Genomic DNA, 9,013 nt, shown 5'->3' on the forward strand with positions numbered 1-9,013 from the left:
AGAATAATATTATGTTTGTTAAGAAGTGATACTAAGTCTTTATATCCTTATTGTAAATGAAACTTTTCATATTAAAAATGTAAAATACAAAAATAATGAAAGACGCGTAAGCTTGCCTGTCACCATTTGAAGACATCAAAATTGTTTGTGCTTGTTGGCGCCAGTCAAATATTGCCAGAATAATCGATATTTGGCACATAAACATGCATAGTTGCAATTCAAATAATACAATAGGTCTATCATTATCATGATAAGAAGTACAAATTATAAAATAAGAGCATGATTGTGTATGAAAGATGCAAATCACAATGTATGTGTCAGTTTTGCAGTAACTTTGCCACGAATACGTCAAAGCAGATACAGGTGCGATTCGTATATCTACTTCTTCTCTGAAAATCATTGCCCAGTATGGGAGGAAAGCATCTGGTTTTAACTCAAATATTTTCCTTGACTTCCGAAAATCATCCGATACAGTTTCGTACGGCCGCCTAATCAATGAAATAACGAGAGCACGGAATATCAGTCCAGTTGTGTGGCTGTCAAACAGAACACAACATATGAGTCTGAACGGAGAGAGGTCTTCACACGTAAAAGAAACTTCGGGTATTACCCAGAGAAATGTTACAGGACCGTCACTTTTCACACAATACGCGTATATGTGCCCTAGTATATGAAGTCGGAAGTCCAATGCGGCTTTTTGCAGATGACGATATAGACAGAGACGTCAAAACAATTGTAGCGAAATAGAGAAAGGCCCGCTGAGGATCGAATTTGGTGCAGTAAGTGGCAGTTAACTCTGAACACAAACAAACTTGACGTATTGCGAATACAGACACAGGGAAAACCTTTAGTGAGTGATTGCAAATTAAAGAACGATCACTGGAGGCAGTTACCACAGTAAAATATCTCGGAGTATGCTTACAGAGCGATACGAACTGGAACGAGCACATAAAATTAATCTACATCTTCAACATACTCCGCCAACGGCCTTGCTGCAGTGGTATCACCGGTTCCCGTCAGATCACCGAAGTTAAGCGCAGTCGGGCTGGGCTAGCATTTCGATGGGTGACCATGCAGTCTGCCGAGCGCTGTTGGCAAACGGGGTGCACCCAGCCCTTAAGAGGCTAACTCAGGAGTTACTCGACTGAGAAGTAGCGGCTCGGGTCTCGTAAACTGACATAGAGCCGGGAGAGCGGTGTGCTGACCACACGCCCCTCCATATCCGCATCCAGTGACGCCTGCGGGTTGACGAAGACACGACGGTCGGTCGGTGGCGTTGGGCCTTCGAATGCCTGTTCGGACGGAGTTACATCACACTCCGTAACCCACGTAACAGTGTGTGGCCGATGGTAGCTACTGTATCACTAACTGATCTCCCCTTCCCCACTCCGGTCGCGAATGTCGCGTGGTAAGAATGACTGTCGGTAAGCGTCTGTAATGGCTCTAATAAGTCGAATTTTCTCGTCGTGGTCATTTCGTGAGATGTGTGATGGAGGAAGTAACATGTCGTCAGATTCTTATGGAAAGTGCTCTCTCTAAAATCCAATACGAAACCTCAGTGTGATGCACAACGCCTGTCTAGCAGCGGCTGCCATTGGCATTTGTTGAGCGCCTGTGTAACACTCTCGCTCGGAATAAACGAACCCCCTCTCTGTGGAATCGTCTCTGTCTCTTCAGTTAGTCTTACCTGGTATGTGCCCCAGACTGATGAACAATACTCAAGAATCGGTCACAGAAGCGCCTTGTAAGGCACGTCTTGCGTGGGTGAGTTACATTTCCGTAACATTCTCCCTATTAATCTGTCTCGTGTCCACTTTTCCTACTAATTGGATTATACAGAAGTTCCACATAAGGTCGCTCTGGATAGTTAGTGCTAGATATTTTATGGTGCAGATGGTTTCCAGCAATTTGTCATCAATAGTGTAGTTGTACAGTAGTCGATTTCGTTCCCTATGTATTCGCAGTATGTTACATTTACCTACGATCAGGGTCAACTGGCACAGCCTGCACACTTCATCAATCCTCTGCAGGTCCTTCAGCTAATCGATACTGTCTTCTCGCGTCGCCACTTTCTTATACACAACCGCATTGTCCGTGAACAGCGTTAAAGAGCTTCCAGCTGTCACACTACCACATGAGGGCTCCAGAAGCGCTTGTTCAAAATTTAGTCTCCCACTTTGGTCACACACGTACGCAGAGCAGACAGGGGAGTGAATGTTAGAAATGTCGTCTGCCACAATATGTTCACGGGGACGCACGGTGATGCTATGTGTGGTTTACGTCCACCCCACACTTCTTACATCTGATTTGTAGTTGACTTGCTTACCTGGCGTCTCATAGACGTTGCCCCAGTAGGTTTCTTCTCCTTCTGTCGCGATCTGTAACGTTTCTACCATAAACAGTGCATATTAATGTGACGAGTGAGTAGGTTTAAAGCCGGCCGGCGTGGCCGTGCGGTTCTAGGTGCTTCAGTCTGGAACCGCGCGACCGCTACGGTCGCAGGTTCGAATCCCGTCTCGGGCATGGATATGTGTGATATCCTTACGTTAGTTAGGTTTAAGTAGCTCAAAGTTCTAGGGGACTGATGACCTCAGATGTTAAGTCTCTTAGTGCTCAGAGCCATTTGAACCATAATAAGAACAGTAAAATGTTAGGATGCCAACTAATTATGTTTTATTTCACCAAACGCAAAATTAGTAAGACGATTTCTAGAGCCAGTCTACCGTTAATAATTAAAACTACTTTCCTGGTCATTGTTCATTAGTTTGCAAACACCGCGAAAGTCTCAAAAGTGCTTCACACGATATTAGAATCAACATGAAATCGCACGAAAATGTATTTTCCGAGACAACTGGAACAGTCTACTCTATGTTTATGCGGACTTGCACTTCACATATCAGTTTGTGTGTTGCTGCGTTGAAGACCGATCAACGAGTAGTCGAGAGATATCTTTAACAGTTTGCTGCATCCTTTGCGTCCATCTGGCGCGTTGTCTGATGGGTCTGCCTGGTGATCCTACCAACTCACTAGCCTCTCGTAGCAAAATTCTCCTATACTTTGCAGTAAAACATAGCAACAAAAATGTAATACGTAAAGGTTGGCATGGAAGCGACATAAACGGCACACGAAGCGTTCTACTACATCATTTACATTCTACTATATTAATACACAGTTAGTTCGATGATCAAAAATTAATCGGCTTTCCTCCACTTTCATTTGTTTCTGCTTTGTTAAATATTTACTTGAGGCTTGAATAATCGAATCACCATTTTGTCCATTGAGATTTCCGACGAGCAAAACTTTCCCTGCTTAGGGAACAGTGTCAATTACAAAAAAAAAAAAAAAAAAAAAAAAAAAAAAAAAAAAAAAAAGGCTCTGAGCACTATGGGACTTAACATCTGAGGTCATCAGTCCCCTAAAACTTAGAAGTACTTAAATCTAACTAACCTAAGGGCGTCACACACATCCATGCCCGTGGCAAGATTCGAACCTGCGACTGTAGCCGTCGCGCGGTTCCAGACTGAAGCGCCTAGAACCGTTCTGCCACAAGGCCGGCAGTCGATTACAGCTTGAAGATTATTAAAGCTCATTGTCTCTTGTTTACGTCTTCCCACATCATCTGCACTTACTGATTTGTTTTTCTTTATTGTAATCTTGGTTTTCCTTTTATTGATACAGCTGACGCCAGTAACGTTATTATTAAATTTCTTATGAATTAGAATTCCAACTCCTGCATGTGCTGCTAGATGTTTCTCAGCACCAGAGTGGAATAGTGTGTATCTTCCTATCATGGTTGAGCCTTTCCTGTTTCTTTTCATCTCGGTCTGTGTGCATACTCTTATTTTTTGTTCTTCCATTTCCACAACAATGTCCTGCCCTTTATTATTCTATGAAGGCATATTCTATGTAACAGCGCCTGAGTATTTTATTTCCCGATTTTTAATCCTTTTCTGAGACAAGACCGTCATGATTTTATCCATCCTGTTTTGAGGCTTACTTTTAGGGCTGGGAAAAACCGATCAGTTAAACCCGATGCCGTTATTTGAGACCTGAATAACCAGTATTTTTCGGTATATGTTTGGTCTCAGTAATCACAGGAGCTTTTTATTTTTTTATTAATGGCCGACCAAAATAAATGAAATATCAATTACCCTTAGCAGCAGTGATACAGTTTTTTCGGCTTTAAACAAACCTTATTTTAAAGAGAGAAATAAGTTTTAATAGAAAAACTGGCACTGGTAGGAAATATTGCACTGTTGTAGAAGACTGGAAAAACGATCAGTACTATTTTATTAACAATACCGACAGAAAGGAGCAGCAAACGCATGGCATGAGAACCGGTACGGCGGCGCTGAGACGGTGCTGCGCCTGTTGCCCTGTGTCGCGGCCTCAGGCAAGCGGTGTGCGTGCAGTGAGCAGGACTTCAGCCACACGCGGTCTGCACGGCAGTTCCTCGCTGACGTCCGCAGACATCCGCTGTAGCGCAGAATGGCACCGACGCTAGTCTGGAGATATTTTTACGACGTGACGTACCGATGAAGTGCAATGCTTCATTTGCTTTAAAACATCAATGATTTGTCTGCCACTTCTATGAAATAGTAAAAGAGGAAGGAAATTATAATCACAGCAATAAATTAATAACTTAACATAATATGCCTTCATCTATTTGTGGCTCACGAAAGCAGATGAATTAGCACAAAAAAGGAACAGATTCGACCTCAGTTTTCATCCTTTTGCACTGACTACTCATGACGTCAAAATAATGGTATGATCCCCGATTACAACTCGATTTTTGAGCAGAGTTTCAAAAAATTGGAATAAACAATAGATCACTCCTAATTTTTTTCAGGATTTAAGAGCTTCTCACTTTTCGAGAAAAGCAGCGAACGATTGACGGATATTTTCTTTTATTTGTCTGTTTCATTTAATGTTTTGATTCTGTATATCTTCAAACTGAGACGGTCAAAAGTTTTCAATATTTGGTCAGTTCTTACGTTCATTACAGGAGAAAAATAAGAATTAAAATCGAAAATCGGTTACTTTGAGCAATTTTAACAATCAGGTTAAACAGACGTGGAAAAACAAAAAACAAATAACCGAAAACAGTCTGTTCCAGCGACAACCATCACCCCTAGTTGTCATACACGTTCTAAGCTGTTCCCGGTCACATAGTTTTGAGTTCGGTTGATCTAGGAACTCTTTCTCATTCAGACTGAAAGCTGTGCACGGTACAAATCAGTAACACGTATTTCAGCCTAACTTGTTTTACCATTCTCCTACGCAGATAATTTTGTTTTTCCTCGACTGGAATGTCATCTACGTCACTTGTGTCTAAATTTTCACCTACGGGCAGGCGGCATCGTTTTTGCTTTGTGACACCTCGCAAGTGCGCATGTGTTCTAGGCACTCGATGAGGAACTGTGCATTTGTTGTCTGATAACTGCCACGGTGACTAGAACGAAAATACCATGACATCAATAAACTGCACAGTTGTCTTAATACTGGATTATATGCTCAAAACAAGCCGAGTAGTTACTCCAAGGCATCTTGAGAAAAAGGCACGATAAAATACAGTGCAAACATTTCTCATTCAAGAGTTAAGTGTGATTATTAATTGGTGTGGTTGTTGCCACAACCGCAACTATTTTCCAGGTACCTCTTTCCCAGATTTTTAAATTCGCAAACAGCCTAATAACGTTCGTGTGTAGCTGCAGAACATCATGGAGTTTTCGTTTGGCACCTTGACACGTTACTAGTGTGGTGTTGCTCCGGGTGATGAACTTAAACTACGCCTATAAAACACGCAGTTGACACAGTAGAGCCTTGAACTACCTGTTCTCCTACTGCGTACTTAACTGCTGCCGAAACACTGCGATTTAAATGTGCTTAAGCGGGACCAACTTTCGTTTGATCGTAGTGCCCTGGTCTTCTTAGATATTTCTCGTAGGTTCCAAGCAATGATCAGTTTATTTCTCTTTTGTCGAAATGATACAGCTTTACCACAGGATAAGTGGGGACAGCTGGATGTGGCAACTTGTGGTCTTCAACTACTTGTTTGGGAAGATTAATGTGGTCGGAAATTGTTAAATGGTTTCCTACATTCATCGGAGAAAGTGCTACATCAGGCATGAAATACAATTCCTCAGAACCATCCTTGTGATTTGCCTCAAACAGATCAGGTGTAATATGAAGCTAATAAATTAAAATAGGTATTAAATTGTAATAAGATAACCAATTTAAAGCACTTGCGTAACTGTATAACGAAAGAAGTAAACTTGAGGAGACAGTATTAAGTGAAGAGCACAGGAAAGCAAAATTTAAAAAAAAGGTTAGTGTAACTGAGTATCCGTCTTGCGAATAGTGCAGTGGCGCTGCAGCACACTAATAACTGCACTACACGTGTTTACACAGTGTGAGTTTCGTGTGAGTGAATACATACGCTCATTGCTAAGCACTGTACAAAGAGAGAAATGTTTATTTCTTTTACATGGTCCATCTGACTCGTACGGATATTTGTCTTTCCTCTAAATTCGATGCAGCCATCGCTTCAATCTTTCGGCTGTCCTTCCGCCTTTGGAAAGATCTGCTACCACCCTCTGCTTTCGAACAGCAGTTCCCTGCACAACACTGCAACATTCTTCATTACAAAACAGTTGTCATGTTTTGTCAGGCTCTTAAATTTGTATAAATGAATCTGTATGCTTCACACACCCTTATGTACTAAGATACCGGCTAATCTTCCCAATTCACTCACGTACTCTCAGGTCCATAATGCATGCCTCATACCACCTGACGTCAAGCTGATCAGTGGCAGCACTTAACTGTCTGTTATCCACACATGAAAGGTTGTCGCAACCTTCTTTATTCCTAGCAGCTCATCCACTTCCCGCACCTTTTCTCTTCCTAGAGCACCTCCGCAAAACCCATTCTCGGCACACGATTTCCCGTCCACTAATAACCCATCCTCGTATCCTGCTGCGCCATTAGACCCATGTTCCACCTTCCATGCACCTCCACGCCTTACCCACCCTCTCCAGCGGGAATTTTAACCTACTCCCCCGCCTCCCCCCAACAATGGAATTCGTCTGGAGGTACACCCCGCTTCCAACCCTCATCACAATGCTGCACCTCACACCATCCCCCTTAGTTTCCCCTTCCCCCTTCTCCCACACTGCTGACTTCTAGTCACTACATGCGGTTCTGCAGGGTCTCTTAGTCGTACTGATAAGTGCACACTCATCATGACAATTATTTCATGTGCCATTTGGCATCACCGTTACACTGTGGTATAATTCACCTTCATCAGTGCTTGTTATCCATGACAGTACGCCAGCATGTAGCAGCACTTACAAACTAGCGATGATCATCAATCACCTATCTTAGATATACATAGATGTTTAGTAGGAAAACATCAATGTCTTTACATCACTGTTAAGTCCTATAAAACATCGACGCATTGATGATATGAGAATACAGTAGAATTGGAACATCGATACCTCCACACTCAATTTGTCAGTCTAATAAAACTTTACTACACTCTTGGAAGCGAAGCCACAAACGAAATAGGTATGCATAAATCTGTATTGCATTCTGTTTTGTTGCCCACTAAAATCATTGTTTTGCACTAATCAAACATTTCGCCATCAGTATGATTACTGTATTTCTTCTTGTTACTTCTTTAGATTACATTGCCTGAATTGGCACAGTAAATATTTACTCGTTTTTCAGGAAATTAAATTATTTATAGCATTTTTTAATTTATTTCTTTTCTCAGATGGTAAATAATTATAGCTAATGATTTATTTTTAATTTACAACCATTTGAAGACGAAAATGATAAACCATAAATAAACCCATAGCAACCGAAACACCAAGATGAAAATCAAAAACTTAACAAACTTATGCACAAACCTAATAACTAAATCCCATAGTGTGGAATAATTAGCAGATACGTTATTGAAGACCAGTTAACAGCGGAATGCTGAAATGAGTCAAATTCAGCCTGTGGTCAATGACACTGGCGTCAACATCGTAAAAGCAGTAGATATTGTTTTTAGTAAAAATCGCCTTATGGGCCGCTATGCACACACGTTGCATTTGGTGCCACAAGCCACAAGACTCAGTTGAAAAAACGTCTGATTTGCTTCACTCAGTAGCAGCAGTTAAAAGACAAACTGTCAAACAATGTGTTACCGCTGGCCGCGGTGGTCTCGCGGTTCTAGGCGCTCAGTCAGGAACCGCGTGACTGCTACGGTCGCAGGTTCGAATCCTGTCTCGGGCATGGATGTGTGTGATGTCCTTAGGTTAGTTAGGTTTAAGTAGTTCTAAGTCCTAGGGGACTGATGACCTCAGAAGTTAAGTCCCATAGTGCTCAGAGCCATTTGAACCAATGTGTTACCGCTAATGATGAGTTGAGGTAGGAATCCGATTAGAAGTTTATTCACGATTTCCCCACACTTTGGAATTCAGCATTTCATATGACTGAAAGATTTTTCCCTCACAATTCCATGGGCAGGGAGTAATTAGTGTCGACCTTTTGAAAATATCGTCATCTAATCTGGCACTTTATATTTTGAAATTTTGAGAAAATCGTATTTATTGCTTTTGTTGGTTTTTTGTAACAAATTCCGAAACCATTTGAAATTTTGTAGTAAAACGTAATCTAACAGTTTGTCTTAATAATAGATACTGTGCATTTTCCCACAAATTTCTTATTCTTACTTTCAGATTCAAACATCTTCTTACACATCAGCATAACTGAACGAAAAATACAATGAACAAAATTTCACTTTTTTAGAATCAATTCTGAAGACTGTAAAATACCCCACCACTTGACGTAAGCGTTATGAAAAATGCGCTGGTGTTGCTAAGTAATTTTTTTGATTGTTGGTGAACATAAAGTGCCTCCCCCCCTCACCCCCTTCATTGTAACAATGGTTTACGGGTTATGGAAAACGCTTTAGTAATGCTAAGTTTAAAACTGCTACCTGACGTCAACAAGATTATTAGTTGCA

The 9,013-nt window shown here is 41.4% G+C and overlaps 1 pseudogene; it reads left to right on the forward strand.

Moving 5' to 3' along the window:
• Positions 1 to 979: 979 nt before the first annotated feature.
• Positions 980 to 1,097, forward strand: LOC126302912 (5S ribosomal RNA; annotated as a pseudogene).
• Positions 1,098 to 9,013: the final 7,916 nt, after the last annotated feature.

Source organism: Schistocerca gregaria, unplaced genomic scaffold, assembly GCF_023897955.1.
Source record: "Schistocerca gregaria isolate iqSchGreg1 unplaced genomic scaffold, iqSchGreg1.2 ptg000180l, whole genome shotgun sequence".
Lineage (NCBI taxonomy): Eukaryota > Metazoa > Arthropoda > Insecta > Orthoptera > Acrididae > Schistocerca > Schistocerca gregaria.